The sequence below is a fragment of the Convolutriloba macropyga genome, unplaced genomic scaffold, assembly GCF_964194025.1.
Source record: "Convolutriloba macropyga unplaced genomic scaffold, txConMacr16.3 SCAFFOLD_6490, whole genome shotgun sequence".
NCBI classification, from domain to species: Eukaryota; Metazoa; Xenacoelomorpha; order Acoela; family Convolutidae; genus Convolutriloba; species Convolutriloba macropyga.
Window position 1 is genome coordinate 1 of NW_027452893.1, and position 11,337 is coordinate 11,337.

The 11,337-nt window shown below is 35.2% G+C and overlaps 1 long non-coding RNA gene across 1 annotated transcript; it reads right to left on the bottom strand.

Annotated features, from left to right (window-relative positions):
- Positions 1 to 4,555: 4,555 nt before the first annotated feature.
- Positions 4,556 to 9,777, bottom strand: LOC142357878 (uncharacterized). Its single transcript, XR_012761723.1, has 3 exons — positions 9,740 to 9,777; positions 8,303 to 8,408; positions 4,556 to 4,611 (listed from the first exon to the last, which is right to left on the bottom strand). It is a non-coding gene; the product is annotated as an uncharacterized LOC142357878 (long non-coding RNA).
- Between the last annotated feature and the right edge of the window lie 1,560 nt (positions 9,778 to 11,337).

Here is an 11,337-nt window from a genome sequence, read left to right on the forward strand (position 1 = left end):
GTTACATTTCGTAATTGCTCTCTGAATGCCCCGAGGCTATGTTTATCTCCAATCTAATATCACTTAATTTGGACCACAAATTCAATCACAAATTATGTTACCAAAAGGTCGATTCCTTTTCATCGGATTGTCCTTTTTCAAGTTTTAAATTTCCGTGGTCGTTACTTGTATTTACTAGAGAAAACTTTTTACTTTACACGCACACTAAATAAAGTTCAGGTAAATTTACCTGAAAAAATACCTTAACTTATCTGAAACGTTCAGGTAGTTTTGCCTTACCTTAACTTACCTTAACTTACCTCAACTTTACCTGAAAAACTAAGGGGGCAGCACTTGAAATTTTACCTGAACATACCTTAAATTTACCTGAAAACACAACTGAACAGTTAAGGTAAAATTACCTAAACTTACCCGAAAAACGCGCAAAAAATACCTTAAAATTTAAGGTAAAAATATCTGAATAAATACCTGAAATTTACCTTAAAATTACCTGAACTTTTGAGGTAAATTATATTAGGTAAGGTAAATTTACCTTAAAAATTAAGGTAAAAATTTAAGGTGTTTTTAAGGTAAGTTAGGGTATGTTCAGGTAAAAGTTCAGGTGGTGCCCCCTTTTAATGCACAGGTACCACTCGACATCGGTTTGTGAGCAGTTTATACATAAACAAAGGCGTGTGAAAAATAAAAATGCCAATTTTTGTAAAGTTGCGTTACTGCCTTTTTGAATTTTTTGAGCACTCTCTGAAAGTATTTTTGGTGTTTGATGTAGTGTAGGTCGACAAATATTAGCTCAAATTGCTTCATATAACGATCATTGTAAAGCTCTTGTAATAAACTTCAACATTTCGGTTGATAATTTTACTAAAAACATGCAATTATGTACTGCAGAAAGTTATAAAAAGGTTAAGGTAAGTTAATGTAATTTTACCTTAACACAGTTCGGGTAATTTTTTTACCTTAATTTTACCTTAACAAAGGTTTACCTTAACTGCGTTAAGGTAAATTTACCTGAACTTTTTTTGTGTGCGGAAACTCTTTAATTTTCCATTGCCCAGGTTGAGGTCCAGACCGAAATCATCTCTGATCAGACTGTCCCAGATGAAAGAGACCTCGTATCAGACTGTCCTGAACCGAAGTGACCTCTGTGCGCTCGAAGCTAATTCTGCACTAGAAGTGCGATCGAAACCACTTCTAATCAGACAAGTTCAAGACCAAAAATACCTCTGATCAGACAAGTATCAGGCAATTGTCCGGACGAGTTCCAGACCATTGTACAGGCTAAAAGTGCGCCCAAAGGGTTGTCTCGCGCCATCTTAGGAAACAATCAGTTCTAGATAATCGTTCAGGTCAAAGTCAAATAAGCATGCAAACATAGTTCACACTAATTTCGGATCATTGCAAAATCTTAAAGTGTATAATATTTGTGGGGATCGAAGAAGTTTTTGAAAGAGTTCACCAGATGATCTAGTTACAATTTCAAATCAAGGAAGACAAAATTGACAGAAAAATTCAAAAAGCGCCGCTATTGTGGGTCACACCGTCGACAGAAGCGCCAATAAAGTTAATTGTGGTCTGATAGCCTTTGATCAGTGGTTCTATTCAGCAGCATCCTTGGCTTTTATAGGACAAACGAATAAAATGAAGATAGACAACTGTCTCCCGAGAAACAGACAAAGGAAAGCACTTGTTGGATGAATAAAAAGTTGGATTAACCTTTAAGCCTTCATATTCAATACAGGCAATGCTCTGATACTACGTGGAACTAATTATGAAGAGATTTAGAGTCGTAAAATTGTACCAACAGACGGTTATAGTATCAGAAATACATGTTTGCAGGTCACTAGTGGAAAAATTTAATCCTCTGCTTTTGAAAGCTGAATATAAGAAATAGAGAAGCAGACAATCAGTGCGAAAAATTTACAATGCCTTCTTGAAAAGGCAAAAATGCTATCTGATATTCGGAATCGAGTTAGCTTTTGGATCAGACAAGTTGCAGATCATTGTCCAAACAAAAGTGCGCTCAAAGCCTGCTCCAGACCATGTTAATTGAGCGCACCTAGAACATGTGCGCGCTCGAAGATGATCTGATAAGAGGTCACTTCAGTCTAGCCATCTTGACCTAGTGGTTGAAATTAAATACGGCTGCCGCTTCCAGTATATCTGATAACAAAGTGCGCTTAGATATGAGAACTAATTACACCCGGTTCGGTTATTGCGCCGTTGAAAAATTGGGAAGGGATAAAAATATACAACAGACTATAATTCCAGAAAAAAATTGCCGTTTACTTCAACTGAATTACTTCAATATGAAATATGCTGAGTCTTGTAGATTAGAATTTCCAAAGGGTGCCAGTAAAATTGAATTGCATGGTTTCTTTTCTTTAAATTGATCAACAATTGAAACTATTAAAAGAGTTGAGGAGGAAAAAGTTTTTTAAAGTCTGCTTATCATTATTTTCTACCTTGCTCACTCTAACACTCTTCTTTTGTTCTTAAGACTTCAACGAAAAGAGTTCACTTTTAATGCTTCTTTCTAATGAAAAGTCACTGCGACAGCTGGAAAAGTTTCGGTTTTCACAAAAGTTACCGGATTCGCATCAAAATCATCGGATTAACAAGAAAGCCATCTACAAATTAGTTGCTATTGACAAAAAATTTTAGGAGATTGTGTGGTATATTTGGTGTGTTACTTTGCTTAGAATCGAAGTTCAAAAAAATTCGGACAGTTGGTTTCCCTATAAATACGTCGGTTGAAAAGGAAACGTGTTGAAAATAACCCAAGTTGAGGTGGCAGACGGAAGTGACCTCTAATGAGACCCAACTCCAACTCACAGTGTGTGTTTCCAGACCAGACCAAAACTACAATGTCTGTGGTTTGGTTCGAGCGCAGAATATTATGATCAGAGGTTACTTCGGAATGGGAAGGTCTGATCAGAGGTCACATACGGGTTTTATTGGTCTGATCAGAGGTCGTTTTTGTCTGGGTTAGTCTGATCAGAGGTAGATTCCAGCCTGTATTAGTCTGATCAGAGTACAGTTTGAACGCAATTGGGTGTGATCCGAGACCATTTCCAGAGCATTTTTTCATTTGGCATTTTTGTAATTTTTTTGCTGAGATGTTGGCCTTGCCAAAAGGCAACAAAAAACAGCCCTTTGATCAGAGACACATCTAGACTCCGATGCTTCTGATGAGAAACATTGGTTCCAGCTGATAGCAAATGCCGAACCCTTAAAAAGAAATTTTGATTAACTTATACCAAAACATTTCTTATGGAAAGCCGTCTTTGATTCAGAAGTTTGTCCATTGATTCAGAAATATTCAGAAAAAGTATGCAAAATATTTTTTCCTCAGCAGTTTTGTTTTCTTTCCATTAGCAACACTCTTAGAATCGGTTTTTCTTTAGATAAATTTAATACAGCGAGCATAAATTTTTTATGAAATAAGAATAATGTAGCAAAATCAAAAAGATTCGTTCGTAGTGAAAACAATTCACTGATCAAACTCTTCCGAGAGAAATTGATTCTGATTAGAGGCGATTTCGAGGGCACAATAGTATGATCAGGAGTGACTTGCGAGCAAACAATATTCTAATAAGAAGTAATTTTGAGCGCATAATCGTCTGGACATAAGTCTGTGTTTGATCTGGGCCATGAACGCCCAATCGTTTGAACAATGGTCTGATTTTGGTCTAGTCAGAGGTCATTTTTGTCTGACAAGTTCTGATCAAGGACAACTCGGAGCGTACTCCGATTGCACACGTTTTTCTAGTACACATCCGTGTGATCTATGGGTGCTTTGGTCTTGGATGGTCTGATCAGAGGTTACTTTCGTCTGGCACGGTCCAATCAGAGATCACTTCCGGATGGTACTTCAACCTGGATTTTTTTCGCTGTTTCTTGAGTATATTGAAGGAGGGATTTGGATGGCTCAGAAAGTTTTTAACTGTTTGTCGGAAAAATGTCCTTGAATTCGAAATATTGCAAGAAACTTGCAAGATTCTTGCATGGTTTCACATTCAAAAAGTATTATTAGAGAGGTCAACTGCAATCAGTTCTGCTGATCGCATTTTTTATGAATGTCAATTATTTGGTTTGCAGTTAGTGTTAGTTACTAACAAAACTCAGAAAGACTTGTAAGATTTTGAATCATGTCTGAAAATTTTTCCATTGTCTTCGGTTTTGTAACTTGTTTAATAAACAATAATTTGCGGAATAGGTGCTTTCTAAAACAATACTACCCTGATTTTTTTTTGGCTTGGGTTGATATCTTGCACGATTCTTGAAAGAAGCGAGCAAATTTTGATTAAGCTTGGAAGATTATTGCAAGTTTTAATTTAACTCATGTCTAGCGTAATAGTAGCGTACGTTTTGATTTGTATAATCCTGATATCATTACTATGAAATTGTGGCCCATTGTGTTGTCTTAAATTTGTCAAAATATTGACTCTGGGTCCAGCCATTAACAAAAATACTCCACCTCAAAAAAGAAGAATTCGTTTTGAACTGTGACGTTTCCCTCGTCAAAGTTGCCGGATGACACTGGCAGCTCTACTGTGGCGGATGTACTGTTGAAAATTATCACGATGAAGTCTTCCGTGGTAAAGTTTGGCCCTGAAAATGGTTTAAAATTTCATGATATCGATAAAAACTTTTATACCATATTTAGTTGAAAAGTGGAAAAAAAGTAATAATGGTTTTCATATGGTAATGGATAAATAAGGTAAATACGGGATGATCTAAGTGGTAGTTAGGTTAATTGATGGGGGGGGGGGGGGGCTTTGAGATTTCACCAATTAAATTATCGCCCTCGAAAAGATGCAACGTTAGGGGTGTAATTTGAATAGTGGACGGGTGTAAAATGAGTTAAAATTGTGCAGTAAACACGTGAAGAAGAGAAACTACACCAAAAAGAATTTTATGGTATTAAGGGTAAAAATGGAAAAAAAACTGCCAACTTCTCATCACCATCAGAAAAGATAAATGATAAGCGGGGTAATTTATATAGGAGGTTAGATGACGCAAAGTTTGGAGGTCAAAAGAGCAAAACAATAATGTGGTCGGAGTGAAAAAGTAAGAAAATAACCGACTAAAATCTGGTAAATAGCTCTCTTAAGCAACCGGCGAATGTTTGGCTTTGATTAGTTTCCAACTTATGTTGAGAGAGGCTAGCATAGCATCAGAGTGCGCATTAGGAAGTTTTAAGAAGGGTTTAAAATTATGATATTTGTCTCAATTCATGCCCACCAGATATAACTTATTTATTTCGTTTTTGAGGACGGAAGGTTAAAACATAAGGGAAGATTTTTGCCAAGCAAAAAAAGGGCATTAAAAAACTGCAGGACGAATACTATAGCTACAAACTTTGTTTGAGATAATCTTACTAGGTGAAAAAGTATAAAGAGAAAAATGAGCTGCTTGTCTCGTCAACTTTTCGAAAATTCATTACGTCGCAAATCCTAAATTTTGAGCCAGCAAATTTGTTAGCTAAAGTCAGCGTAAACCGCTTCCTCATGTTTTAAGATTAGGGGTTCTATGCTCTCGCGGACAAGAGTGACAGTGAGGTAAACTATTGCAAACTTTCTCAAAATTGGGAATATCGTCACTGATATCCGCGATCGGTTATTTCCTATCTGTTTGAATTGCAATTTGACCATATTTCTTCCACGCGAGAATTGGTGAAACAATGTCACTCATTTTCGCAAACGCAAACTCTGCTGAATTTGTAAGATTGGCAACGTAATGTTTGCTTTTTAGGGTCTTTTTTTGAATTCAAATTCGCGATGCAGAAAACTGAAAAGAGAAGGAGCCCCGCTATATCTCGATGCAGAAAACTGAAAAGAGAAGGAGCCCGGCTATATCTCGATGCAGAAAACTGAAAAGAGAAGGAGCCCCGCTATATCTCGATGCAGAAAACTGAAAAGAGAAGGAGCCCGGCTATATCTCGATGCAGAAAACTGAACAGAGAAGGAGCCCTGCTATATGGTGTAAGAATTAATCAAAAACATTTTGAAGATAATAATATGTATGATAATGGCGGTAGATTGAAATGGTTTAAATTGATCTACATAAAGTGTAAGGTTCCAATCCAAAATTAAAACATATTAGTTGGTATATCTAATTCTAAGGGAGCTGAGACATTACATATTCTTGCCATGAGAGAATTTCAAGCAAGGGTAAAATGGAACAATTTTTTAATCTTTTTCAATTTTTTAATCTCATATCAGAGCCTAAAACTATTACAATACACAGTGATTAACAATATGTCTCAGTTGAGTACACGTCAAAATAATTGACCACAGAAAAAACACAAGATACAAAAACCTCAACAAATTTTTTTATCACAATCAAATAGCCTTTTGCCAATAATGATAAAAATGATTTTTACCAAGTTTTGAGCCAATTTTTCAGCGAAATTAAACAATTTAGAGGAATCAAGACTACACAGCATTCTTGATAAGTTCTCCAAAAGAATCAACCAATACCGAGCTAAGTTGGAAATCATTAGGAAACAAATACGAAACTAGTGCTATGACAATCAGTTGAGGTTTCAGACAAATTCCGACATCAATTTCTGTTCGATCAGCACTTGCCCATGACCTTTGACTCATTAAATTTTTTTATAGATTTTTGGAGCGATAAATTTTTGCAACCTCAGAAACCCTTAAAACAAGTTTTAGAAAAACTTTTCAAATGTCAAAACTCTGCAGTTCACTTTATTCATAATTATCCACTTGCCATAAAAATTCCAAGGTCCGCTGTGCAGTAACAGCGGTTCCGTAACATAAAATTGTTATTACGCCGCAAAATCCTACATTTTGAGCAAGCAAATTTGTTAGCTAATGTCAGCGAAAACCGTTTCCCATGTTTTAAGATCAGGGGTTCTATGCTCTCTCGGACAATAGTGACAGTGAGGTAAAGTATTGCAAATTTTCTCAAAATTGGGAATGTCGTCACTGATATCCGCGATCGGTTAATTCCTATCTGTTTGTGACAAAATGTCACTCATTTTCGCAATCGCGAAATCTGCTGAATTTGTAAGATTGGCAACGTAATGTTTGCTTTTTAGGGTATTTTTTGAATTCAAATTCGCGATGCAGAAAACTGAAAAGAGAAGGAGTCCCGCTATATCTCGATGCAGAAAACTGAAAAGAGAAGGAGCCCTGCTATATGGTGTAAGAGTTGATCAAAAACAGTTTGAAGATAAAAACATGTATGATAATTGCGGTAGACTGAAATGATTTAAATTGATCTAACTTAAAGTGTAATGTTCCAATCCAAAATTAAAACATATTAGTTGGTATGTCTAATTCTAAGGGAGCTGAGACATTACATATTCTTGCCATGAGAAAATTTCAAGCAAGGGTAAAATGGAACAATTCGATTTTTTAATCTCATATCAGAGCATAAAACTATTTCAATACACAATGATTAACAATATGTCTCAGTTGGGTACATGTCAAAATAATTGACCTCAGAAGAAACACAAGATGCAAAAACCTAAACAAATTTTTTTATCACAATCAAATAGCCTTTTGCCAATAATGATAACAATGATTTTTACCGGGTTTTGAGCCGATTTTTCAGCAAAATTAAACAATTTAGAGGAATCAAGACCACACAGCATTTTTGATAAGTTCTCCAAAAGCATCAACCAATACCGAGCTAAGTTGGAAATCATTAGGAAACAAATACGAAACTAGTGCTATGAAAATCAGTTGAGGTTTCAGATAAATTCCGACATCAATTTCTGTTCGATCAGCGCTTGCCCATGACCTTTGACTCATTAAATTTATTTATAGATTTTTGGAGCGATAAATATTTGCAACTTCTGAAACCCTTACAACAAGTTATAGAAAAACTCTATATGTCAAAATTCTGCAGTTCACTTTATTCATAATTATCCACTTGCCATAAAAATTCCAAGGTCCGCTGTACAGTAACAGCGGTTCGTAACATGAAATTTTTATTACGCCGCAAACCTATCATTTTCCCGAGTTATTTTTCTCGCTTTCATCTCTGATTCCCGAATGGCTGCTAACAACGTCTCAATATGACAGAAATCAAAGAAAACCTAACTTGTCATTAATTGATTAAAATGCTCTTGATTTAGTTATTGCGGATTAAGGAAGCATTAGAAATCATCAGTTTCCAAATCGATGGCTAAATCTGCAAATCTGCTGGTATTTTTCACTACTTAAGCCCCAAAATGTGCATTTTGCGGCAACAGAGTACGTTGTTTAGGGTAATGTTACAAGAACTGAAAAAATCAATGAAGCGAATGATATCAATTGGGCATACATACTAGTGCAGAATGTAAATGTCTTCTGGATGATGATGCCGGGATTCCCATCAATAGTCGAGGTCTCAACTGTCATCTCATAGGGTGTCCCGGGTAACAAATTCGATATCTAAAAGAAAAAAGACTCATTGAAGCATATTTGATCACATAATAAAAAAGCAAACTAACCGTTGTCTCTAAAAGACAGTTATCTTGCAAGCCGGGTCGAGGTGTAAATGCTAAAAATCGCTAGAAAGTCTATGGTTTACGGTGAATACGGTAAAAAGATTGCGACTTTTGGTGATGAATGCGGTGAATGCGTTTAAATAAACAAGAATTCACTGTTAAGAATCACAAATTTACATATATTGATCGCTAAATTTACCAAATATCTTCACCACAGAAAATTCTGCAAAAACGATGTAATAATAGCGGTGAATGCGTTGAGAGCTGTGAAAAGAAAATTAATCACCGCTAAATGAACACAAGTTTCTATCGAGGCAATTTTGAATGAAACTATTAATGTCTGAGGAGAATGCGTTGAAAGCGTTAAGAAAGTTTCACCGCTTTTACATCAAAGTTACTGAAATGCGCATACAGCTGCAGAAGAGTTCGTTTTTTTAGAAAAACATTTTTTTGTTTATGATTACTGTATATTACACTTAACTTGACATTTTTGTTTCGATCAATTTTATTGGGAGAGGAACTATATACTCAAACGTTTCTTTGTTCTGTCAATTTTTGCCGATCGATATAATCATCGCATCGGGTTGTGAGTGGTATCATTAAAAAGACCGTCCAGCGTTGAATATATAACTATATGGGTTTTCTTCAACTTTTTCTGTGGGGTTATCGAGGTTTGAATTTGTATGAACATTTTTTGCTATTATTCACATTTTCCGTATTTTTAATTCGGCCGAAAAGCATATTAAAAGTGGCACAAATAGTATTGTTCGTTTTACCTCTGAAAACAAAAAAATGTTGTTAAACTGTTTACTCCAATGTATGGCTGAAGATGTCGCCAGATCTTTCAAAATTTAGCCGTTTTTCATCAGCTGTGAATTTTAGCATCAGTTTGTATTTTCAAGAACTCCAACGATAGCGGTGAGAATAAAAACCGCAAATCTTACAGAAAGTTAACGCTAAAAATCACTTATCTTACATATTTTTACCGCTATTCACCACAATTCTTACATTATTTTTTCGACAAAACCTCTATCGGGGAAAAATCAAAAGGAACACTTATTTTTTAAGGTTCTTGTAAGGTCTTTGGCATAATCTTTTGGGATCATTGAGGTTAAAAGATTGAAAAATAAGGGGGCAATAGAGAAAACAAAACTTATATTCCTGCATGATTGTTTGGTTAAAAAAATTGACCAACAAATTCAGCTCTTTCATCTGATTGACAGAATTAAAGTACTTTCTGGAATAAATAAATATTTAATATATAGATGGCATGACCTCTAGCGACCCGGTGGAATTGGGTTCGTCGTTTGCCAGAATGATGACCCCTGGACAGCCGGAGTGAAGACTGGATTCACAAGTGGCTACAATGTCCGCAATGGTGGAGTTTGAAGAATCTGAAGGCTGTACTGTGATGGTCGCTCGATCTCCAGTCACGAAGGTCAAGTTAAACTCCACATTCGCGTACTGATCTGAGAAACAAAACTTTTCTGAGAAATTTTGAGAAAAAAGAACGAAATTGCAGCGATCAGAATTTTAGTTTGTTAAAGAATATTGCGGCCTAACAATTTACATTGATGCTGACGAAGGTTAAATTGGGTCCGGAAATAATCTCTCATGGAAAATAACCCCCCCCCCCCCCCGTCTCATTCTAATCTTAATCTTGAAATTCTGTCGTGATAATTTCTTCGGTTGCGATAGTCTTCCGGGCCGCTGGTGCATGGCTATTGAGAAGTTAATGTGGTCTAGTGTTCAACTTTTGGCATTGTGTTTTAGCGCAAAATTTATTAATTAGCTTTTACCGTCCTTAGTACTAAATGAATTTCGTAATCGTCGGAATTCTTTTACATTAAAATGAGACGACTATTTTCAATTTATTTATATGCCAGTATTTGTTAAAATGTAGCGGAAGACAGGCCTATGGGAAATACGATTTGAAGTGCCCTGTTATTTAAGATTGTAAAACAGATTCTGCATAAGTACAGAAACATCGAGTTCATGAGAGCATATCCAAGTCTCTATAAGAACTTAACAGTGAGTGGTATAACGATTATAACATACCAACAGAAGCTATACACATTGTACCGCGATGTAGGTTTGATTTAACAAAAATTGCTTTTATTCATTCCCCAAGGCACTGTGATTCACATCTACGTGAGAGATTCATTATTATTATTATTGCTCACATAATTATTTTCATTCGAGTTTTGCATAAGTTTTTAATCTGCCAAAATTTTTCTCTCACTAATTATCAATTCTGCTCATCTCATAAAAATTTGTTCAATAGTAAATATGGGCTCTAATAAAATCGAAATAGTAATCTTCTGAAAAAAATTGCAAAAGATCAGCTGTTGTGTTTTCAAGAAAAATGTCTTGAAAATTTTCTGTCTTGCCTTATTTTATTCAAGCAACAACGAACGTTCATTTTTTTTTAAATTTTAAATTAAATAAATCAACTCTTCAAATTTAACTCTTGGTGTACCTTCGACCAATCAATTTAGACTAGATCCGCAACAAATCTCACGAGGAAACAATAACCCAATTGAATGATATTGATGAAGGATGAAAACACGGAAATAATTTTATTTGAAAAAATATTATTTTTTCTGAGAAATTGAGAAAGTCATCTTGGACTTGCAATTTATTTGGACTTGCAAACCAGAACAACAACCAGTAGTTGTAATGTCGCTTTAATTTGAAAAAAAACAATTGGCCAGTATTTTGATATTTTGTTAAAGAAAAACTAAACAAATCTCTCAAATTAGGTTTTCATCAATAGCAACAAAGTTAATCAAGAAAATTTTTTTTACCGAAAATGACATTTTTGCATAGTTACATTTGTTTAAATTCAAATCTATCGTATTACAAGGTAGAAC